Source organism: Mytilus edulis, chromosome 12, assembly GCF_963676685.1.
Source record: "Mytilus edulis chromosome 12, xbMytEdul2.2, whole genome shotgun sequence".
Lineage (NCBI taxonomy): Eukaryota > Metazoa > Mollusca > Bivalvia > Mytilida > Mytilidae > Mytilus > Mytilus edulis.
In genome coordinates, this window is record NC_092355.1 from 1,208,531 (window position 1) to 1,235,226 (window position 26,696).

The 26,696-nt window shown below is 33.6% G+C and overlaps 1 long non-coding RNA gene across 1 annotated transcript; it reads left to right on the forward strand.

The window, feature by feature from the left end:
• The first annotated feature begins 224 nt into the window (after positions 1-224).
• On the forward strand, positions 225-2,536 carry LOC139499332 (uncharacterized). The gene is made up of 2 exons (XR_011658161.1): positions 225-489; positions 2,269-2,536. It is a non-coding gene; the product is annotated as an uncharacterized lncRNA (long non-coding RNA).
• Positions 2,537-26,696: the final 24,160 nt, after the last annotated feature.

Sequence of the window (26,696 nt, forward strand, 5' to 3'; positions counted from 1 at the left end):
GGAATCAATGAAGCATGACTTGAACAGCCCCTCTTTGGCTGTCTCTAACAATGTACATTGTCACAAGTTTTTTAATCTAATAGTACTAACTATATTGTTTAAGCTTAAACATCCTTTTAAATCATTTGAATATCTGTTTTAAATATCATTGTTTATATAATAGAGTATGAAAATTCAGGTCAACAAATCTCATGAGGGAATTTGAAAGAAAGCAGGTCTTGAAATTTGTTTATATTCCATAGATCTAAAACTTGCTTTGATTAAAATACTATTTATTGACCTCACTTTGAATTTGTGTTATCTGAATATTTGAAATCAATGTTTATAGTTGAATTGTGTTTCAGAAATTGTCTACCAGTATATGACACGAGAGAGCCTAGGTACAGTAGGACTAGCTTTCTTACATGTATGTCAGAGGGATGACCCTAGTAAAAAGTCTGACATTCCATACCTGATAATGAAAGAAAACACCAGAAACTATTTACTGAGGTGATTTTAAATAAACTAAATGGGATTTCATATATGAACATAATTAGTCCCTGGTTCATAAACATTGTACAGTATATTTAAAGTACAATAACATTAAATCACTTAGTCTAGTGTTTTATTTATACTACTATTACTTTTAAAATTTGTGATTATTAAAGAAAGACAACTCTTACTTCCAACATTTCTGAACAAAATGTTACTTGAATCAATGATTTAAGATCACCCATTTCAGTCTAACTGATATATACAATTATGTACAAGTATTTATATACATGTATAAACTTGAAAGGTTAAAAAAATAAGCTAGTTTTTGATTTTACTTGTATAAGAATGAGTTTTTTGTGGATCGAATCAGTCAATCTAATGATTTACCTTTATTTCACTTTCAATGTTGTCATTCTTTTCTAATAACTGATTAATAGCCTAACACACATCAACCATGAATAGGGATTCAATGAGGTTGAATTATTCACTTGCAAGTGTCTTAATTCATCATCAGTGTTTCTTAGCTTAATCACAAGTCAGAAATATGAAATTTTACCTCTGCCAAATAATAAATCACAAGTCAGCATTTATTTTTAATTGCTGCATTCAAAATATCCGAAAATACCATGACATATAACAAGAAGAGATATATACAAAATGTATAAAAACTAGAAGGGGATTTTTTCCATGCCACATTAATGGACATGATGTATGTGTCACCAAGGTCCACTCGAGAGCACTGTTAGATAAGGGGGAGCTAACTCGTATGTGCTGGAACCAAGGGACAGGGGGTCAGTCTATCGCTAGACTTAATGTTCTGATAGGCATAGCTAAAACCCAAGGAAGGTTTTCATAATTTAATTACTATAACAATTTAGACGAATGATGATAACAAATCAATTAGTAAACAATTTCAAATAATAATGATAATCTAATTAAAGTATCAAATCTAAATATCAAATACAAGTAAAGTTATTTCTCCTTAAAATGTAAAATATAAAATAAATGCCAAAACTACTAAATCATAAAATGTACTTAATCTCAAATTCAAAATATAAAGTCTCAAAATCAAAGTTTCTCAAAAGTATTTTCTAAAGTTAAATTTATGAGTCAGAGATAAATTTTGTCTCAACACTACACCGCCAACTGGTAGACTGGTAGACAGTCTTATAGGTCCAGTATAATGACGTGAGTAGTGTAAGGTTACGCTTCCGAAACACTGACTGCGTTTCTAAAAATATTCTCAAAAATAAAAGGTGAGTCAAAAATATTTTTTGTCTAAACACTACAAAGTCAACTAGTAGACTGATCGACAGTCTTACAGATCCAGTATAATATACTTTAGTAGTGAAAAGTTAGGTTTCCGAAAAGTGACTGCTTTTCCAAAATTTCACAATGATATTTATACTAAAACACAAAATAACTCGACATGACACGAGATGTTAATATTACTCTCATTAGTAGAAAGAGACTTTAATTAACAAAGCCTATAAATCCTAGTGACATATGCTAATTACAATTAATATTTCAAAATAAAGTGCTTTGAGCAAACTGTGACAATTCGCGTACTAATAGCATAGGTAAAATTAATTAAACAGATTAATTAAAACTTTTACAAAATACAAACATTAAATGTTCTTTCATAAAATAAAACATATTTTTATCCAAAATAACACTAACACAAATATAAGCCAAATAACACACCATGACATATGCATATTTTTTTGTTTTACATACATTGTACATCAACATTTATTATATACATGTACAATAATATGTACTTTTTTCTTTCAGGAACAATGATAAACAAGTGAACTGATGGTTAAAACTACCAAGATGTGAAGTAATGAACAAAAGATTAACATGAAGTCAGACAATAACACTTGAGGTGTCAGAATTTGTGCAAAATTTTGTTATTTGCAGATATATGGATGGATTTTGTCAAAATATGAACTGAAACACTGGGATAAAATTATGTTATTTTTTTCGTAGAAAAGATCTGGTTGTGTTCCATAAATGTATTTCTAAAAAATAATGAATTTAAGAATTAAAATCTATATTTATTTACTGAGTTTATTGCTGCCCAAGAAGAGGTTATTGTCTCTACTTAACTACAACTCATTATTTCATAAATTGTTTGTATATCTTCTATAATGATTATGTGACAGACAATATTGATTAATAATGCCCTGTTGTTGACATTAGTCCAATATAGTAGTCTCTTGTTTGTTTTGGCCAAATGTAGAATGTATTTTAAGAATTAAGCAATTTATTATATACAAACAGTATTGTTTCAATAGGGTTTAATTCAAAGTCTTGAAATTGTGGGGTCCTGAATCAAATATTGCTATTTTGTGTTTTTGGGTCCCGGTTTTACATTGGTCAACATTGATGTCTTAAGGGTCCAAAAAAAAAACAAACTTTGTTTGAATTCATTAAAAAAAATTATTAATTAGTCTCTTTGATTAGCCAAAACTTACAGTGTACACACCATTTCTAATTGTTATGCCCCACCTACGATAGTAGAGGGGCATTATGTTTTCTGGTCTGTGCATTGGTTCGTTTGTTCATCTGTTAAAGTTTTTGGTCGAGGTAGTTTTTGATGAAGTTGAAGTCCAATCAACCTGAAACTTAGTTTATATGTTCCATATGATATGATCTTTCTAATTTTAATGACAAATTAGAGTTCTGACCGCAATTTCACGGTCCACTGAACATATAAAATGAAAGTGCGAGTGGGGACACATTCTTGTTTAGTCCTTTTTGAATTTGGTCCATATTGAGCTAATTTTAGATCCTAATTTTAATTTTGTTTGATTACAACAAATATTGAATTTGTTAGTTTGGTTGATACACATGATATAACTGTATTTAGAATTTTCATTTCATGTCTAATTTTAAAAATTGGTCCATATTAAGGTTCAAAAGGTCCAAAATGAAACTTTTTGAGTCCTTTTGGAATTTCGTCCATATAAAGTAAAAAAGATGATGTGGTTTAATGACGACTCTCCACAAGAGAAATCACAGAAATCAACAACTATTGGTTACTGCACAGCCTTCAACAATGAAAAATGCCCATACTGCATTGTCAGTTATAAAAGGCCCCGAAATGACAAAAGTCATTTTAGGTCCAAAATATAGTTTTGTTTGGTTTCAACATAAATTGAATTTTGTTAGTTTCTTTGATATGCTGGATCTAACAGTTTACTTGGAATTTTGATTTTTGGTCTGTCATGGTTTTCAAATTGGCTCATATTTAGGTCCGAAGGATAAAAAATTAGTGAAAAAAATATATGTTTTGTTTGTGGTTTAAAATGCCGAATCTACCTAAAGATTTAGATTTTGTATACTGGACCTTAATGCAAATGTAGGTATATGTCTAATTTTGATTTTTTTCACATGCATATACCACATTCATTTGGTTTCGGAAACCTTTACTGTGGCAACTATCACAATCGACATACAAAGCTGTATCAAGCTTGAACGTTTTATCAAATACTGTTCAGCCTTCAGGGTTCAACATCTGCAGTCGTATCAAGATGTGACGTCTTGCTCATTTCAATTTTTGTTGTGTGAATTTCCATGATTATGAGTAATATGTTAACTATTTGGTATATTGGTTTCTTGCAATGTCTACATGCCTATCATATAGGGTTTACTTGACCTCAACTTCATTTCGGATAACTTTGATACTGTAGGTAAACTGTATTTGATTTGTGAAATGATTGTAAGGCAGACTTGACCTTTGGCAGGTTTCATGTGACCTTGACCACAAGGTTCCATATCATAAATATAAGGCTAGGATTGAGTTTAAAGCTAATTGCTCAAAACATACAGGAATCCAGGACCAAAGACCGGCATTTTTATACGACCGTAAAAATTGATTTTTTTTTAGTCGTAAATTGGTATCACGTTGGCTTCGTCGTCTGCGTCGTCGTCATCGTCCGAAGTCTTTTGGTTTTCGCACTATAACTTTAGTTAAAGTAAATAGAAATCTATTAAATTTAAACACAAGGTTTATGACCACAAAAAGAAGGTTGGGACTAATTTTGGAAGTTTTGGTCCCAACAGTTTAGGCATTAGGGGCCAAAAAGGGCACAAATAAGCTTTTTCTTGGTTTTCGCACCATAACTTTAGTATAAGTAAACAGAAATCTATGAAATTTAAACACACGGTTTATGACCATAAAACGAAGGTTGGGATTGATTTTGTGAGTTTTGGTCCGAACAGTTTAAGAATAAGGGGCCAAATTAAACTTTGTTTGATTTCATCAAAAATTGAATAATTGGGGTTCTTTGATATGCCGAATCTAACTGTGTATGTAGATTCTTAATTTTTGGTCCCGTTTTCAATGGTCTACATAAAGGTCCAAAGGTTCCAAAATTAAACTAAGTTTGATTTTAACAAAAATTGAATTCTTGGGCTTCTTTGATATGCTGAATCTAAACATGTACTTAGATTTTTGATTATGGGCCCAGTTTTCAAGTTGTTCCAAATCAGGATCCAACATTATTATATGAAGTATTGTGCAATAGCAAGAAATTTTCAATTGCACAGTATTCAGCAATAGCAAGAAATCTTCAATTGACAGTATTGTGCAATAGCAAGAAATGTTCAATTGCACAGTATTGCGCAATAGCAAGAAATCTTAAATTGCACAGTATTGTGCAATAGCAAGTATTTTCAATTACACAGTAATGCGCAATAGCTAGAAATATCTGATTGCACAATATTGCGCAATAGCAAGACATTTTCAATTTGAGTTATCTTTCTTTGTCCAGAATAGTAGTTGAATCAACTTAAATCATTGTTTTATACAATATACAATGTATATTCCCTTTTACTACCAACTGATAAATTAAAACAATCTTTACCATTTAGTGATAATAATATTTTATGATGTATTTAAATTAGTAATTATTGTTGCAAACTCCATTAGAAATTTGAATTGAGATCAGTTTTGGAATAAGGGAAAGGGGAATGTGAAAAAAGATTGGGGGAGGGGGGGTCAATTTTTCTCATTTCAGATTTCATAAATAAAAAGAAAATGTCTTCAAACATTATTTTTTTTAGAGGATTTATATTCAACAGCATAGTGAATTGCTCAAAGGCAAAACACAAATTTTAAGTTTATTAGACCACATTCATTCTGTGTCAGAAACCTATGCTGTGTCAACTATTTAATCAGAATCCAAATTTACAGCTGAATCGAGGTTGAATGTTGTGTCCATACTTGCCCCAACCGTTCAGTGTTCAACCTCTGCGGTCGTATAAAGCTGCGCCCTGCGGATCATTTGGTTGTAGTTTCCAGACAGTAACTTGTGTTTACGAATATCTATCTAAAATTTACTGCATGTACAAAGAGTTTGAAGGTAATTGTTCTAAGGCGGGTACTATATATAGTATTGTATTTCCTGTATTAAGATATAGCTTCACCTTTATATCTTTTCAACTAGTTAAGATGGCCACAGAAAAGACATTAAGAAGCAAGATAATTTGCAGTGGCGGATCCAGAGGGGGGCGTAGAGGGCGTACGCCCCCCTTTGCTTGGACGTTTTTTGTTTTTGTTTTTTTTGTTTGTTAAAGTTTAATGATTAATCATTAAAGAAATCATACCCATCGACGTGAACTTTGCCATTTTCCGTGTATATATTTTATGTGACAATTCTTTACTTAAAAAGATATTTTTCGCTGGTGTATACTAACTGAAAGTCATGTGATTCACTATGGTGGAGTTGACCAGTGCGTCGAAAAAACGTCACTCAGTCATTTTGAAATTTAAATTACTGTCACAAATTGCTTAGGCTGAGCATGACAATCTTAACACCTTCCGAAGGCGACACAGGATTTAGCAAGAACGTATTGACTTCTATTTCATTAGTCCACAAAACAGTAATACTTTTTATTAGTACACTCTTATAAAAAAAGTTCCTCAGCAATATTATTTACCTACGAAAATATGTTTCACTCGTAACGCCCCATGATCGGCATTCTATTTTAAAATAACAGCTGAATAATGATCCTCAGTCAGTATAATCTCTAGATAGATTTAAATTCTAAGGTACGAACTATTTGATTTGAGGAGGCAGTCTGAGGTATTTGAGAGATGAAAAATTGACTCTAATTTTTGCATTAAACAAAAATTCTGGCCGTATCTGGATTGAAAACAATAATCTTGTCCATTTTTTTGCTATTAGAAACGAATATGCAACAGAATTATTAAGCATTATATGAACATGATAAATAAAAACAGGCGTAATTTTTTTAGCCGGGGTTTGCATGTCTGATCGGAATGTCTGTTTCGCCGAACTGATATATTGAATACTTTTTTCAAGACCAGACTACAACCTGCTGCTGGAAGTAGCCTTAATGTCTACATTTTTCGACCGTCATTCATGTATTTGTTGTCCGATGATTTCAGACTCATTCGTAGCTTTTGGTTGATTTGGAATCCCTCACATTTCTTAATTTTGTTGGGTGAAACATATCAACCAAACATTTGGATAAATATTGCTTGTTTGTCTTTTTTTTAGCTCGTGTCCGTCGTATTGTAAATTTTATCGAATAGCACGACTAATATCTTGTTTACAACAAGAAATCTGTGAGGTTATGATAACTTAACTTACAGCAAACCAGCGAGAATTTTCCATGTTTTTTTTACTGAAAAGTCCCACATCAAATTTATCAGTAAATAGCTTGAAATCTGTACTATCATTTTATGATAGACAATTGATAGGGAGACAGCATCGAAAATGTCCAACCCTTACACCTTTCATGAACTACAAAATATACATGCACCACGTCAGGAATCGTTTTAAACGTGCACATTACACTTATTTCATGTTTTTTTTAGCCAAAAAAAGGTCCCAAAAATTTAAAAAACGCCCCCCCCCCCCCCTTTCCAAAATCCTGGATCCGCCCCTGATTTGTATATGCCCGTTTACGGAACATATTGTGGTATTCAGTTGACTGTCTGTCCGTCAATCGTCAACATGTTGGACATTCACTTTAAAACCAATTGACCAATTTCATAAAACTTGGTTTATATCTATTGACGTGAGCTCCCTTTTGTTTTATTTGATAAATAGATTTTACGTTTCCGAGTTGAGTTTTTTTTTTTCATTAAAAAGAATGCTTTCACCAACTTGCGAGATTTTGATGAATTGTTTATATCTATTGACAAGAGCTCTCTTTTGATTTTTATAAATTTTAGATTTCACGTTTTTGAGTTTCAGAGTCATATATTTGTCAGAAAAGGGGATTTCTCTAGATTCGGAAAAAAACTAAAAAATGCTTTCAGCAGTTCTCATGAAACTTTGTAGTCCGAGATTACTCTGCAAGACGTGATCCCACGACCCAAGCTTGTCTGGCAAAACAACCGTTGGACGTCTCGGACTAGAAACTTTGGTGAATAGTTTGTATCTGTTGATGTTTATAATTTTATAAATTTTAGATTTTACATTCCTGAGTGGGGTTTTATTCACTTAAAAAAGGTGGGATTTTCAATTTTCGGACAATAACTAAACAATGCGTAATCAAATGTTATGAAATTTTGGTGAATTAATTATATCTATTAATGTAATCTCCTGTTTGATTTTTATAAATTCCAAATATGACATTAAGAAGTAATTAAATGTATTCTGTGAAAATGTGACGGGCGTATCATGATGCGCTCATGTCATTACTGTAAATGTTTATTGATTTATAGCGTACAAAAAAATATAGCACTGTAAAAAAAGTTTGGAAGTTGAAATAAAATTGAGAATGGAAATGGGGAATGTGTCAAAGAGACAACAACCCGACCAAAAAAAAAAATCAACAGCAGAGGGTCACCAACAGGTCTTCAATGTAGCGAGAAATTCCCGCACCCGGAGGCGTCCTTCAGCTGGCCCCTAAACAAATATATACTAGTCCAGTGATAATGAACGCCATACTAATTTCCAAATTGTACACAAGAAACTAAAATTAAAATAATACAAGACTAACAAAGGCCAGAGGCTCCTGACTTGGGACAGGCGCAAACATGCGGCGGGGTTCGTATATCAACTATCTTCATTACTGAATTAAAAAAAGAGTCCAAAGATTTTTTGTCAGCTTTTTCCCGTTTTATCCATTTCATACAGCAAGTATGGAGTGAGTCGTGGATGATATTACGACACTCATTTCAATTAATAATTGACGAGGGACGATATTTAGGTCCTTTACTGAGGAATGATTTTAACTCTCGGTCTTGAACGATGTCAAGATCTCCTGTTATAACATGGGAAATGGGTCCATAAATATATTCGGAATTACTGCAATTACATAAAGAATGGCATGTACTTTATAATTGTCCAGGTTGGATGCTTCAAAACAAGAATAGGCTTCATAATTTAAAAATTTTGGGACAAATAAACCTACAATACACCAATTAAAAGGAGGGCATAGATTTTTTACTTATCTTAATACTAGGAGCAGACATGGTCTATTTTGACATTTCCCTTCTGTAAAAATATTAAATAAAAAAAAATCCCTAAAAGGCTTAATCAAATCAGTCATGGTCAGTGCATAATTATAGCAAAACTGTTTTTATGTTTACCGGACAGGGATAGATAAAAGTAGGGATGTGATATTAAAAAAAAGGAAGAAAGGGGGGGGGGGGTTGGAATGTGTCATTCAAGAAATGAAAGCTTAAAGGGAGAGAGTTTCAAAATAACAGTGATTTAGCCCCCCCCCCCCCCCCCCCCCACTCATGTATATCAAACAAAAGCCTGCTATCATGGCTATAGTGTATCACAAATAAAGTTTTTTTTCAGCCTTTATGAGATTTTAAGAGGAAGGGATAGGAGGCCTTATCGGGATCGTTTTTTTTTAAGCTCAGGATATCGGGATCCGGGATTTCTTTTTCCGAATTTCGGGATGTCGGGATTTTAATTTATTTAAATTAGGGACCTCGGGATTTCGTGTTTTAAGCCCGGGTTTCGGGATCAGGACCCCTCCTACCCCCCCCCCCCCCCCCCCTCATTTATTGACCTATGAATTATATCATCGCTCTATCGGCTCTCTATGATAAGCTCGTACATTTAAAAAAATTATTGAATGAGGAAATCAGTCGAACTGTTATCTATATTTCTTTGTTGTTAAATAAAAGGCAGTTACTATTTTGCCAGCACTGTGTGAAATATCTTAGTTCAAACCGGTAAAATAGTCTATTTCTATGGATATGGCTATTTTACCGTCACCATTAACATGATTAATTTAGTGTCATTATGCCAGCGCTTGAAAAATCGAATATAAGTTAGCAGAGGAACATTTTATCATTATGTATACATGATAATAAATTAATAAAAATTAATTAAAACTAATAGAGACAAGTCCCGTTAGAATAGCAAGTCCCTGGTAAGCGGAAGCCAAGTTGAAACCTATTTTATTTAAAGATATGGTATACAATTCATTCGATTGTCTCTGTCATATTGTATATATATTTTTTTTGTCAAATTTATGATGATGCAATATATTTCTATAGAATTAGTTCAGTTATATTGATCAGAGCTGGTCCAATATCATATTTACTATTGAGTTTGGGATGTTTCCACGAACTGATCAAGAAATTACTTCAGTAGACTGACGTTTAACGCCATTTCAACTGGTACCGTATGTGGACGTCGTCAAACCGGGAACCGAAACGTTCAAGTTCAAGGCCATCATTAGCTCATACCGACCGTTAATATTTGTATATTCCGAAGGCATACTGAATGTTTTACGGAGGGACCAACCTAACAAATACACATCCCAATACCAAGTGATTACTGTGTAGATAAAAGACCACTTAATGGACTAATGATGACAAATACACAGCGCAATAACACGTGATTACTTTGTAGAGAAAAAGACCACTTAATAAATAATGTTGACAAATACACAATGCAAGTTCAAGTGATTACTTTGTTCAGAAAAAGACCACTTAATGATTGATGTTGGTAAATACACAGCGCAATCCTTATATAGATATCTATACTATTAATTTCTTTTTTGTTTCGCTTCTCTTCTGTCCGCAGTAAATTAGACAGCATGCCTCTGTGTGCTATAGGTACCATGCATAGTTGCATTTGTCATTCATTCTTATGATAATTCAGTTTGAGTTATTTTGCAGAAAAACGAAAATAAAGGCGTCCGGAAGTTGTGATCGTCATTGGAAGGACTTTAGTCAGAGACAAAACTTCCGTTTAGCACTGTTTTAAAATTACACATGATTTTCCAGGATGAATTATCCGGGGCAGGACAAATATTTTCGCGTCTATCAGCATGTATACTGTGAGCATACTACCATAATATATATTGACCTCCGGGTGCGGGGATTTCTCGCTGCATTGGAGACCTATTGGTGACATTCTGTTGTTGTCTGTTCAATCGTTGGGTTGTTATCTCTTTGATACATTTTCCATTTCCTTTTTCAATTTTACTTTATATATACAAATCAGTAACCGCCGTAGATAATTAACTGGGAATTGATAGTAAATATCAAATACACTTTATTTATAATATATAATCATGAATGTTCATAGTACACAGAAAAAGCAAAAATAGTTGAAATTAACAGAAAACATAAAAATTGGGACAAAAATGTAGAAGGCTAAAAAGATATTCTGTCTCCAATTGAAAGTTTCGATTACTTCAGATACATTTGCTGAAATTCTCCAGTCACAGAATCGTTTACAAAAATTTATATGTTTCATTAATCAAATTGAAGCGGTGAATAGTGAAAAAAAAAAATTGACTGTGACACTATAGCTATATTTTGATTCGAAATGACCATAAGACGGTTTACAGAGGACCTAAATGCCACAATATGCATAAAAATGAGGAAATATAAAAATGAAGATGTGGTATGATTGCCAATGAGACAAATATCCAAAAAGACCACAATGACACAGACATTAACAACTATAGCTCACCGTACAGCCTTCAACAATGAGAAAAGCCCATACCGCATAGTCAGCTATTAAAGGCCCCGATAAGACATTGTAAAAAAATACAAACGAGAAAACTAACGGCCTTATTTATGTAAAATAATGAACGAAAAACAAATATGTAACACATAAACAAACGACAACCAATAAATTACAGACTCCTGACTTGGAACAGGCACATACATAAATAATGTGACGGGGTTAAACATGTTAGCCAATTTCGAATAATGAAATGGATATTTTGAATAATGGAATGGACTGCTGTGACCCTTCAGCCCTAATTACAGATATATATTCTACTTCAATCGAAAGGTTATTAAGAGAGGAACAAAATGCAATATGTTCCGCAACGCATTTTAGAGGAGTAACGAAGGACTTGAATATCAAATACGCCTGAACATTGAGAAATAGCCAATTTTGAATAATGAAATGGAATGCTGCGACCCTTTAGCCCCTAATTATAGATAAGCCTTATACCTCATTCGAAAGCTGATTACAAGAGGAACAAAATGTATATAGTCAATATGTTCCGCAACGAATATTAGAAGACCTAAATGCCAAAATACGCGTGGAAATTAAGAAATAGCCAATTTTGAATAATGAAATGGATATTTTAAATAATGGAATGGACTGCTGCGACCCTTTAGCCCCTAATTATAGATAAACCTTATACCTCATTCGCAAGCTGATTACAAGAGGAATAACATGTATATAGTTAATATGTTCCGCAACGATTATTAGAAGACCTAAATGCCGAAATACGCGTGAAAATTAAGAAATAGCCAATTTTGAATAATGAAATGGATATTTTGAATAATGGAATGGACTGCGGTGACCCTTTAGCCCCTATTATAGATAAACCGTATACCTCATTCGAAAGCTGATTACAAGAGAAACAAAATATATATAGTCAATATGTTCCGCAACGAATATTAGAAGACGTAAATGCCAAAATACGCGTGAAAATTAAGAAATAGCCAATTTTGAATAATGAAATGAATATTTTGAATAATGGAATGGAGTGCGGCGACCCTTTAGCCCTTAATTATAGATAAATCTTATACCTCACTCGAAAGCTGATTACAAGAGGAACATCATGCGTATAGTCAATATGTTCCGCAACGAATATTAGAAGACATAAATGCCAAAATACGCTGGAAAATTCAGAAATAGCCAATTTTGAATAATGAATTGGATATTTTGAATAATGGAATGGACTGCGGCGACCCTTCAGCCCCTAATCATAGATAAACCTTATACCTCATTCGAAAGCTAATTAAGAGAGGAACAAAATGTATATAGTCAATATGTTCCGAAACGAATATTAGAAGACCTAAATGCCAAAATACGCGTGAAAATTAAGACATAGCCAATTTTGAATAATGAAATGGATATTTTGAATAATGGAATGGAGTGCAGCGACCCTTTAACCCCTAATTATAGATAAGCCTTCTACCTCATTCGAAAGCTGATTACAAGAGGAACAAAATGTATATAATCAATATGTTCCGCAACGAATAGAAGAAGACGTAAATGCCAAAATACGCGTTAAAATTAAGAAATAGCCAATTTTGAATAATGAAATGGATATTTTGAATAATGGAACGGAGTGTGGCGACCCTTTAGCCCCTAGCATCGATAAATCTTATACCTCATTCTAAAACTGATTACAAGAGGAACAAAATGTATATAGTCAATATGTTCCGCAACGAATATTAGAAGACCTAAATGCCAAAATACGCGTGGAAATTAAGAAATAGCCAATTTTGAATAATGAAATGGATATTTTAAATAATGGAATGTACTGCTGCGACCCTTTAGCCACTAATTATAGATAAACCTTATACCTCATTCGAAAGCTGATTACAAGAGGAATAACATGTATATAGTTAATATGTTCCGCATCGAATATTAGAAGACCTAAATGCCGAAATACGCGTGCAAATTAAGAAATAGCCAATTTTGAATAATGAAATGGATATTTTGAATAATGGAATGGACTGCGGTGACCCTTTACCCCCTATTATAGATAAACCGTATACCTCATTCGAAAGCTGATTACAAGAGAAACAAAATATATATAGTCAATATGTTCCGCAACGAATATTAGAAGACCTAAATGCCAAAATACGCGTGAAAATTAAGAAATAGCCAATTTTGAATAATGAAATGAATATTTTGAATAATGGAATGGAGTGCGGCGACCTTTTAGCCCTTAATTATAGATAAATCTTATACCTCACTCGAAAGCTGATTACAAGAGGAACATCATGCGTATAGTCAATATGTTCCGCAACGAATATTAGAAGACATAAATGCCAAAATACGCTGGAAAATTCAGAAATAGCCAATTTTGAATAATGAATTGGATATTTTGAATAATGGAATGGACTGCGGCGACCCTTCAGCCCCTAATCATAGATAAACCTTCTACCTCATTCGAAAGCTAATTAAGAGAGGAACAAAATGTATATAGTCAATATGTTCCGCAACGAATATTAGAAGAGCTAAATGCCAAAATACGCGTGAAAATTAAGAAATAGGCAATTTTGAATAATGAAATGGATATTTTGAATAATGGAACGGAGTGTGGCGACTCTTTAGCCCCTAGCATCGATAAATGTTATACCTCATTCTAAAGCTGATTACAAGAGGAACAAAATGTATATAGTCAATATGTTCTGCAACGAATATTAGAAGACCTATATGCCGAAATACGCGTGAAAATTAAGAAATAGCCAATTTTGAATAATGAAATGCATATTTTGAATAATGGAATGGAGTGCGGCGACCCTTTAGCCCCTAGCATAGATAAATCTTATACCTCATTCTAAAGCTGATTAGAAGAGGAACAAAATGTATATAGTCAATATGTTCTGCAACGAATATTAGAAGACCTAATTGCCAAAATACGCGTGAAAATTAAGAAAAAGTCAATTTTGAATAATGAAATGGATATTTTGAATAATGGAATGGACTGCGGCGACCCTTTAGTCCATATTATAGATAAACCTTATACCTCGTTCGAAAACTGATTACAAGAGGAACAAAATTGATATAGTCAATATGTTCCGCAACGAATATTAGAAGACCTAAATGCCAAAATATGCGTGAAAATTAAGAAATAGCCAATTTTGAATAATGAATTGGATATTTTGAATAATGGAATGGAGTGCGGCGACCCTTTAGCCCCTAATTATAGATAAGCCTTATACCTCATTCGAAAGCTGATAACAAGAGGAACAAAACGTATATAGTCAATATGTTCCACAACGAATATAAGAAGACCTAAATGCCAAAATACGCGTGAAAATTAAGAAATAGCCAATTTTGAATAATGAAATGGATATTTTGAATAATGGAATGGAGTGCTGCGACCCTTTAGCCCTTAATTATAGATAAATCTTATACGTCATTCTAAAGCTGATTACAAGAGGAACAAAATGTATATAGTCAATATGTTCTGCAACGAATATTAGAAGACCTAAATGCCGAAATACGCGTGAAAATTAAGAAATAGCCAATTTTGAATAATGAAATGCATATTTTGAATAATGGAATGGAGTGCGGCGACCCTTTAGCCCCTAGCATAGATAAATCTTATACCTTTTTCTAAAGCTGATTAGAAGAGGAACAAAATGTATATAGTCAATATGTTCTGCAACGAATATTAGAAGACCTAATTGCCAAAATACGCGTGAAAATTAAGAAAAAGTCAATTTTGAATAATGAAATGGATATTTTGAATAATGGAACGGACTGCGGCGACCCTTTAGCCCATATTATAGATAAACCTTATACCTCGTTCGAAAGCTGATTACAAGAGGAACAAAATGTATATAGTCAATATGTTCTACAACGAATATTAGAAGACCTAAATGCCAAAATATGCGTGAAAATTAAGAAATAGCCAATTTTGAATAATGAAATGGATATTTTGAATAATGGAATGGAGTGCGGCGACCCTTTAGCCCTAGCATAGATAAATATTATACCTCATTCGAAAGCAAATTACAAGAAGAACAAAATGTATATAGACAATATGTTCCGCAACGAATATTAGAAGACCTAAATGCCAAAATACGCGTGAAAATTAAGACATAGCCTATTTTGAATAATGAAATGGATATTTTGAATAATGGAATGGAGTGCGACGACCCTTTAGCCCCTAATTATAGAAAAGCCTTATACCTCATTCGAAAGCTGATTACAAGAGGAACAAAATGTATATAGTCAATGTGTTCCGCAACGAATAGAAGAAGACCTAAATGCCAAAATACGCGTGAAAATTAAGAAATAGCCAATTTTGAATAATGAAATGGATATTTTGAATAATGGAATGGAGTGCAGCGACCCTTTAGCCCCTAGCATAGATAAATCTTATACCTCATTCTAAAGCTGATTACAAGAGGAACAAAATGTATATAGTCAATATGTTCTGCAACGAATATTAGAAGACCTAAATGCCGAAATACGCGTGAAAATTAAGAAATAGCCAATTTTGAATAATGAAATGCATATTTTGAATAATGGAATGGAGTGCTGCGACCCTTGAGCCCCTTATTATAGATAATATACCTCATTCGAAAGTTGATTACAAAAGGAACAACATGCTTATAATCAATATGTTCCGCAACGAATATTAGAAGACCTAAATGCCAAAATACGCGTGAAAATTAAGAAATAGCCAATTTTGAATAATGAAATGGATATTTTGAATAATGCAATGGACTGCTGCGACCCTTTAGTCCCTAATTATAGATAAACCTAATACCTCATTCGAAAGCTGATTGCAAGAGGAACAAAATGTATTTATCAATATGTTCCGCAACGAATATAAGAAGACCTAAATGCCAAAATACGCGTGAAAATTAAGAAATAGCCAGTTTTGAATAATGGATTGGACTGCAGTGACTCTTTAGCCCCTAATTGTAGATAAACTTTATACCTCATTCTAAACCTGATTACAAGAGGAACAAAATGTATATAGTCAATATGTTCTGCAACGAATATTAGAAGACCTAAATGCCGAAATACGCGTGAAAATTAAGAAATAGTCAATTTTGAATAATGAAATGCATATTTTGAATAATGGAATGGAGTGCTGCGACCCTTTAGCCCCTTATTTTAGATAATATACCTCATTCGAAAGTTGATTACAAGAAGAACAACGTGCTTATAATCATTATGTTCCGCAACGAATATTAGAAGACCTAAATGCCGAAATACGCGTGAAAATTAAGAAATAGCCAAATTTGAATAATGAAATGGATATTTTGAATAATGCAATGGATATTTTGAATAATGCAATGGACTGCTGCGACCCTTTAGCCCCTAATTATAGATAAACCTAATACCTCATTCCAAAGCTGATTACAAGAGGAACAAAATGTTTATAATCAATATGTTCCGCAAAGAATATAAGAAGACCTAAATGCCAAAATACGCGTGAAAATTAAGAAATAGCCAATTTTGAATAATGAAATGGAGTGCGGCGATCCTTTAGCCCCTAATTATAGATAAATCTTATAATTCATTCGAAAGCTCATTACAAGAGGAACAAAATGTATACAGTCGATATGTTCCGCAACGAATATTAGAAGACATAATTGCCAATATACGCGTGAAAATTAAGAAAAAGTCAATTTTGAATAATGAAACGGATATTTTTAATAATGGAATGGACTGCGGCGACCCTTTAGCCCCTAGCGTTGATAAATCTTCTACCTCATTCTAAAGCTGATTACAAGAGGAACAAAATGTATATAGTCAATATGTTCCGCAACGAATATAAGAAGACCTGATTGCCAAAATACGCATGAAAATTAAGAAAAAGTCAATTTTGAATAATGAAATGGATATTTTGAATAATGGAATGGACTGCGGCGACCCTTTAGCCCCTATTATAGATAAACCTTATACCTCGTTCGAAAGCTGATTACAAGAGGAACAAAATGTATATAGTCAATATGTTCCGCAACGAATATTAGAAGACCTAAATGCCAAAATACGCGTGAAAATTAAGAAATAGCCAATTTTGAATAATGAAATGGATATTTTGAATAATGGAATAGAGTGCGGCGACCCTTTAGCCCCTAGCATAGATAAATCTTATACCTCATTCTAAAGCTGATTACAAGAGGAACAAAATGTATATAGTCAATATGTTCAGCAACGAATATTAGAAGACCTGATTGCCAAAATACGCGTGAAAATTAAGAAAAAGTCAATTTTGAATAATGAAATGGATATTTTGAATAATGGAATGGACTGCGGCGACCTCTTAGCCCCTATTATAGATAAACCTTCTACCTCGTTCGAAAGCTGATTACAAGAGGAACAAAATGTATATAGTCAATATGTTCTGCAACGACTATGAGAAGACCTAAATGCCAAAATACGCGTGAAAATTAAGAAATAGCCAATTTTGAATAAGGAAATAGATATTTTGAATAATGGAATGGAGTGCAGCGACCCTTTAGCCCCTAATAGTAGATAAACTTTATACCTCATTTGAAAGCTGATTACAAGAGGAACAAAATGTATATAGTCAATATGTTCCGCAACGAATATTAGAAGACCTGATTGCCAAAATACGCGTGAAAATTAAGATAAAGTGAATTTTGAATAATGAAATGGATATTTTGAATAATGGAATGGACTGCAGCGACCCTTTAGCTCTAATATAGATAAACCTTATACCTCGTTCGAAAGCTGATTACAAGAGGAACAAAATGTATATAGTCAATATGTTCCGCAACGAACATTAGAAGACCTAAATGCCAAAATACGCGTGAAAATTAAGAAATAGCCAATTGTGAATAATGAAATGGATATTTTGAATAATGGAATGGAGTGCAGCGACCCTTTAACCCCTAGCATAGATAAATCTTATACCTCATTCTAAAGCTGATTACAAGAGGAACAAAATGTATATAGTCAATTCAATTCAATTCAATTCAAAGCTTTATTTATAGTCGGCATGTTACATAACAAATAAACATAAGCTCTCTGAGCTTTTATAACCGACAAATGCATACATTTACATAACAAACATACACAATATCAATATTAAAACATAAAAGACAAAGAACATACATTTCATGCACATTTATATTACACACAATATGTTCCGCAACGAATATTAGAAGACCTGATTGCCAAAATACGCGTGAAAATTAAGAAAAAGTCAATTTTGAATAATGAAATGGATATTTTGAATAATGGAATGGACTGCGGCGACCCTTTAGCCCCTATTATAGATAAACCTTATACCTCGTTCGAAAGCTGATTACAAGAGGAACAAAATGTATATAGTCAATATGTTCCGCAACGAATATTAGAAGACCTAAATGTCAAAATACGCGTGAAAATTAAGAAATAGCCAATTTTGAATAAGGAAATGGATATTTTGAATAATGGAATGGAGTGCAACGACCCTTTAGCCCCTAATCAAAGATAAACCTTATACCTCATTCGAAAGCTAATTACAAGAAGAACAACATGCTTATAATCAATATGTTCCGCAACGAATATTAGAAGACCTAAATGCCAAAATACGCGTGAAAATTAAGAAATAGCCAATTTTGAATAATGAAATGGATATTTTGAATAATGGAATGGACTGCGGCGACCCTTTAGCCCCTATTATAGATAAACCTTATACCTCGTTCGAAAGCTGATTACAAGAGGAACAAAATGTTTATAGTCAATATGTTCGGCAACGAATATTAGAAGACCTGATTGCCAAAATACGCGTGAAAATTAAGAAAAAGTCAATTTTGAATAATGAAATGGATATTTTGAATAATGGAATGGACTGCGGCGACCCTTTACCCCCTATTATAGATAAACCTTATACCTCGTTCGAAAGCTGATTACAAGAGGAACGAAATGTATATAGTCAATATGTTCTGCAACGACTATGAGAAGACCTAAATGCCAAAATACGCGTGAAAATTAAGAAATAGCCAATTTTGAATAAGGAAATGGATATTTTGAATAATGGAATGGAGTGCAGCGACCCTTTAGCCCCTAATAGTAGATAAACTTTATACCTCATTTGAAAGCTGATTACAAGAGGAACAAAATGTATATAGTCAATATGTTCCGCAACGAATATTAGAAGACCTGATTGCCAAAATACGCGTGAAAATTAAGATAAAGTCAATTTTGAATAATGAAATGGATATTTTGAATAATGGAATGGACTGCGGCGACCCTTTAGCCCCTATTATAGATAAACCTTATACTTCGTTCGAAAGCTGATTACAAGAGGAACAACATGTATATAGTCAATATGTTCCGCAACGAACATTAGAAGACCTAAATGCCAAAATACGCGTGAAAATTAAGAAATAGCCAATTTTGAATAATGAAATGGATATTTTGAATAATGGAATGGAGTGCAGCGACCCTTTAACCCCTAGCATAGATAAATCTTATACCTCATTCTAAAGCTGATTACAAGAGGAACAAAATGTATATAGTCAATTCAATTCAATTCAAAGCTTTATTTATAGTCGGCATGTTACATAACAAATAAACATAAGCTCTGTGAGCTTTTATAACCGACAAATGCATACATTTACATAACAAACATACACAATACAAATATTAAAACATAAAAGACAAAGAACATACATTTCATGCACATTTATATTACACACAATATGTTCCGCAACGAATATTAGAAGACCTGATTGCCAAAATACGCGTGAAAATTAAGAAAAAGTCAATTCTAAATAATGAAATGGATATTTTGAATAATGAAATGGATATTTTGAATAATGGAATGGACTGCGACGACCCTTTAGCCCCTATTATAGATAAACCTTATACCTCGTTCGAAAGCTGATTACAAGAGGAATAAAATGTATATAGTCAATATGTTCTGCAACGAATATTAGAAGACCTAAATGCCAAAATACGCGTGAAAATTAAGAAATAGCCAATTTTGAATAATGAAATGGATATTTTGAATAATGGAATGGAGTGCGGCGACCCTTTAGCCCCTAGCATAGATAAACCCTATACCTCATTCGAAAGCTGATTACAAGAGGAAAAAAATGTATATAGTCAATATGTTCCGCAACGAATATTAGAAGAGCTAAATGCCAAAATACGCGGGAAAATTAAGAAATAGCCAATTTTGAATAATGAAATGGATATTTTGAATAATGGAATGGAGTGCGGCGACCCTTTAGCCCCTAGCATAGATAAACCCTATACCTCATTCGAAAGCTGATTACAAGAGGAAAAAAATGTATATAGTCAATATGTTCCGCAACGAATATTAGAAGAGCTAAATGCCAAAATACGCGGGAAAATTAAGAAATAGCCAATTTTGAATAATGAAATGGATATTTTGAATAATGGAATGGAGTGCGGCGACCCTTTAGCCCTAATTATAGATAAACCTTATATTTCATTCGAAAGCTGATAACAAGAGGAACAAAATGTATGTAGTCAATATGTTCCGTAATGGAAATTAGAAGAGCTCAATGCCAAAATACGCGTGAAAATCAAGAAATAAAATCAAGAAATAGCCTATTTTGAATAATGAAATGGATATTTTGAATAATTGAATGAACTGCTGCAACCCTTCGGTCCTAATCAAGGCAAAATTTATACACCAAATTGAAGCTTATTGATAGAGGATTAAACTGAGTGTAAACGATATGTACCGCAATGCCCATTATAGGGTATACGGAGGACCTATATGCCAAAATACGCGTGAAAATTCAGAAATAGCCAATTTTGAATAATGAAATAGATATTTTGAATATTGGAATGGAATGCTGTGACCCTTTAGCCCCTAATTACAGATATACCTTATACCTCATTTGAAAGCTTATTAAGTGAGGAACAGTAGTATGATTATGAGAGCTCTGCCACACCCGATTTTTAGGTTGGGGTCGGGATAAAATGTGTCTTTGTGGAAGAAAGAAACACACACAAAAAAAAAAAAAAAACGTGCAAACGCTGAAATGTATTGCCTTCTTTACTAATCATTGATATTATGTGGATAGTCTCAAATATAAAGCTTTATTACAACTGTCACATAAACTCAACATAAACAAGATAATAAAACATTGATCAATTAACCATGAAAATAAGGTCAAGGTCAGATGAACCATGCCAGGCAGACATGTACATCTAACAATTCTTCAATACATCAAATATAGTTGACCTATTGCTTATAAATTAAGAAAATCAGACCAAAACACAAACACATAACACTTAGCAATGAACCGTGAATATGAGGTCACGGTCAAATAAAACCTGCGCGACTGACATATTATAGATAATTATGCAAATAATTTCCATACACCAAATTAAGTTGACCTAATGCATATTGTATTAGAAAAATAGACCAAAACTCAAAAACTTAACTTTGACCACTGACCCATGAAAATGAGGTCAGGGTCAGATGACACTTGTCAGTCAGACATGTACACCTTACAATCAATCCATACAACAAATATAGTAAACTTATTGTATATAGTATTAGAAAAATAGATCAAAACTCAAAAACTTAACTTTGACCACTGAACCATGAAAATGAGGTCAAGGTCAGAGGACACCTGTCAGCCAGACATGTACACCTTACAATCATTCCATACACAAAATATAGTGAACAATTGCATATAGTATAAGAAAAACAGACCAAAACACAAAAACTTAACTATAACCACTGAACCATGAAAATGAGGTCAAAGTCAGATGACACCTGCCAGTTCGACATGTACACATTACAGTCCTTCCATACACGAAATATGCTAGACCTATTGCTTATAGTATCTAAGATATGGACTTGACCACCAAAACTTAACCTTGTTCACTGATCCATAAAATGAGGTCGAGGTCAAGTGAAAACTGTTTGACGGGCATGAGGACCTTGCAAGGTATACACATACCAAATATAGTTGTTTTTTTACTAATAATAAGAGAGAATTTTGCATTACAAAAAATCTGAACTTTTTTTCAAGTAGTTACTGAACCATTAAAATGAGGTCAATGACATTGGACATGTGACTGACGGAAAGTTTGTAACATGAGGCATCTATATATAACGTACGAAGCTTCCAGGTCTTATACCTTCTAAAATATAAAGCTTTTAAGAAGTAAGGTAACACCGCCGCCGCCGCCACCGCCGCGACCGGATCACTATCCCTATGTCGAGCTTTCTGCAACAAATTTGCAGGCTCGACAATAAAAATTCACAAATAGAATAAACACACTGGATTTTACGATTACAAATATGTCTGATCAGAGATAGAATACGGTGCAAGAGGTAGAAATTCTGAAAAAGTGGACACTGTTAAGGCCAATCGAGAACAGCGCTGCAATGATGAGGAAATTCTCAAATGGCAAGGAGTAGGACAGGACTCAACCTGGATTGTCAAAGACATTAAAGATGTTGACACGAAGTAAAGGTCTGCAAAATTATAACCTTGTGTTCGAAAGGGGAAACTTTCGCACATGGGAATGTGAGAGATTAAACAAGCAGCTTACTACCGTCTTGGCAAAGAGAGAGACCGATGGAGCTGTGCAATTTGTGAGCTATGGGATTAAAAAATCCAAACGCACTGGGTACGTTTTACGACTTTCTTATTCTTTATAAGGATTGTAGGATCGAGAGTGTTAGGATATGTTTTGTAGACCCGAAAACTGGTTCTGAAAACCAGTGAATTGGGGATGGTGGTTTTGGGGTGACCTAAATTGATATTTTTTATTGTTAGAATAAAGACATGCATCCAATAGTGAACATAGAGTTAGTAGTTGAAAACGTCAAAGCCCTGAGAGGTATAGCCAAAATGAACCACCTTCGAGGGTATTCGCGGGTGAGGAAAGATCAGTTGGTAGAGAGGTAATAGAAACGAAGACAAATCTTAAATTTCATCGTCGTCCCAAACCTCATACGAGGAAGGAGATTATCACCCAGATAAAACAACTTGGGTTGAAAGGGGTTAGCAGGCTGTCGATAGATCGACTGCTAAAGAACGTGCAGGAAAAGATTTGGGAAGATAGGAAAGCCATTGGGTATAAATTGAGGTACATTCGCCGAAGAAAGCCTTTAAAGATGTATTTACTACCTGGAATATGACCCCCATCATGGCCTGGATGTGCAGACCTCCCTTAAGGTCTCTCGGGTGTCACGGTTGGAACTTATAGAAGATTGGGCATTGTAAAGGGCAAACCAATGTGATCATGCACTGTACCTTTGAAAAGTTTAATCCAACAGATCAGGCGGATGATGAGAACAAGATACTTTCACTCTCGAAACTAGATTTTCACCGCGGCCACGGACTTGGTTGAAACCGTTGAGGAGATAGATGAAAATATCGTAGAAAAGATTGCCTGGTGGACCTCTGACAAAACTAGTGAAATTGTAAATACTTCCTCGGTCCAGCGGGGGGTATATCCCTTTTCGAATGTACCTTTCTTCTTGGTGATTCGGAAAATCGCGGTGGTATGGGAGGTATGCTGCCGTAAAGGTTCCAATACAACTTATGCTCCTTAAGACTTGCGGCAACAGGGGCCATCTTGATAGCGGTGCTTGGTGGTATTGCACTGGCGAACAAGATCGTCCAGGACATCGATATAGGTGCGTGTGGAGTTGGCTGAAAAGTATTTGAACATTTTCTCTTTCATGGTGCGGTTCCAACGTTTGACAATACTCGACTTCTCTTCGGTGGAGTAGAGATCAATACCATGCTTTTGAAGCAGCTGATTTACATGTTTGTTGTAAAACTCAGTGCCTTTGTCTGTGCATAGCTTCTTGGGCACACGGCTTGGAAGGCATCCCGCGACGTCACCCCCGTCTTGTTCCTGAGTGGTATCAGCCAGCCATATTTCGAGAAGACATGGATAATGCTCAGGATAAATTTATTTCCCTGGTTGTCCCTGGAGAAGTCACTCATATCAACGAGGTCGGCCGCCCAGGTCTCTTCAACACCACCCACCGCTACACAGCGTTTATGGCCGATGTGTCGTTTGTTTTCTCCTATATTTAAGTGTGAATGCACATTACTATAAGACATGTCACGGTACTTTTCTATCCCAAATTAATGTATTTGGTTTTGATGTTATATTGGTTATTCTCCATCGGATTTTGTCTAATGCTTAGTCCGTTGCCGTATGTGTTACATTTTAATGTTGTGTCGTTGTTCTCCTCTAATATTTAATGTGTTTCCCTCAGTTTTAGTTTGTTACCCCGATTTTGTTTTATGTCCATAGATTTATGAGTTTTGAACAGCGGTATCACTACTGGACGAAAAAACGTCTGTCCATACCAGTAACAGTCGTTCTAAGACTGATAATGTTTGTTAAAGTTGTAACAGTTGTTAAATTTCACTGCTGCAGTTTTTTTGTAACTGTCCAAACTTTAAAAGTGTTTGTCTACAACATAAATCGACTGTTACAACGCAAGAAATAACTGTCACCGTTATTAAAGGACTGATACAACTATTTCAAAGTTGTAACAGTTGATTTACAACTGTCCCAACTCGAAAAACGTTGCAACAGTCATAAATAAACTGATTAAACGCCTAAAGGGTTGTCACAGTCGTAATAAAACTGATGCAACCATTTGAAAGTTGTAACAGTCATTTAATTACTGTACCAACACGGAAAACGTTGAAACAGTCATAAATAAACTGTTTAAACGCAGAAAAAGTTGTAACAGTTGAAATATGATAGCTACAACCATTGTATAGGCATAGCTAATTTATAAGCGTAGCAACTTCCAAACATTGATCTTCATGTACACTTAAAAGTCACGGATACAAAATGTCTAACAGTCAGGGATATAGGTTCAATTATTTGTAAAAAAAAATTTACTGTGTGAAATATAAGGTTGTGACAAAGAGAAACAACTATCACTCCAATGTAATACATTAATTTTAGATAGATATTGATTTAAAAAAAAAAGTATTTTGAAATATTTGCCGCTGAACACATTTTTGTATTCCTCGGTTATTTAGTGAATGTGCTGAATTTATATATTTTTTTAACACTTCCTCGCCCTTATCTCTTCGAACCAATAAAATCGGAACCAGCACTAGATACCTGCAATTTCACTAGATAAAAGATATATCTACTAACAGAAAAATTGAAAAACGTTACCCAATATATTTGTTACCAAATGTATCTTTATAACTGAATTAAACAATTTTCATATCATCTAAATAACAATTTAATTATTTTTCTATTAAATTAGTTTGGTGTAAAATCATTCATGCATACACGGTTGTTTTCAATACCCGTAGTTTTACGAATCACATCACTTCATAATAACGCTGAATATACATGATATACTCTAAACCTAGCGAGGAACTCCTAATACACGCACTTGTCAAACTTATCCCCACATAAAACTGCTTTATATTTTCTTGAACGCTTATTTCACACACTAATTTTTTGGGGGGGGCTACATTTCTTGTAAAATTATAAATATTGCCGTATAATCATTTTGATTTCTATACATGTAAAAAAAAAATCAGACATTTAACACATCTTTTGCAGCTATGGAAAACAAATCTTAAATCTATCTGAATTTAATTTATTTTATTTTACCGTATTTTATTTTTGAATAGGTCAATATTAACTCGACTTTGTATTGTACATTGTACGGAATGGTCTATTTGAAGTTTAATTGTAATTGATACACATGATACAGGTAAATAGCACGTCAGCATTCATGATTGAGGTAAAAAAATATTATCACTCGCGAGAAAAATTCATATTTTCACCGGATTTTCCGCAAAGAATTTACCATACATAATTTATGTAAATACTAGTAGATGGACGTACTGTTCAAGACCCGACAAAATAACTGGCGCAAGTGAAAGTTCAAATGTTCAAAACATGAAAACTCGCATTGTTTAAGACAGGGAAATCAAATCTCAATTCTTTGATTTTTTTCACATCACTTTTCAGAACTTGATGTATTCTTTAGACTCCGGTCTTATTAAATTCTAAAGACTGACATCGGATTCTCTTGTGTGGTTTCAGTTGATCAGATGTACTAACGTTTATCCAAAATATTTTCCCATTTCAATTGTTCAAATTCAAATTATTTAATCCCATAAATGCTTGTACAATAATGACATATTATTCAATCAGTAAAGAAAACTAACAATGTTACTAGATAGATAGATAGATAATTATGTACAGACAATATTTTGGGTCCCTTTATATTTTTTTGTTCGGTGTGAGCCGAGGCTCCATGTTGAAGGCCAAGGAGTGGATCCAGCCATTTTAAAAAGG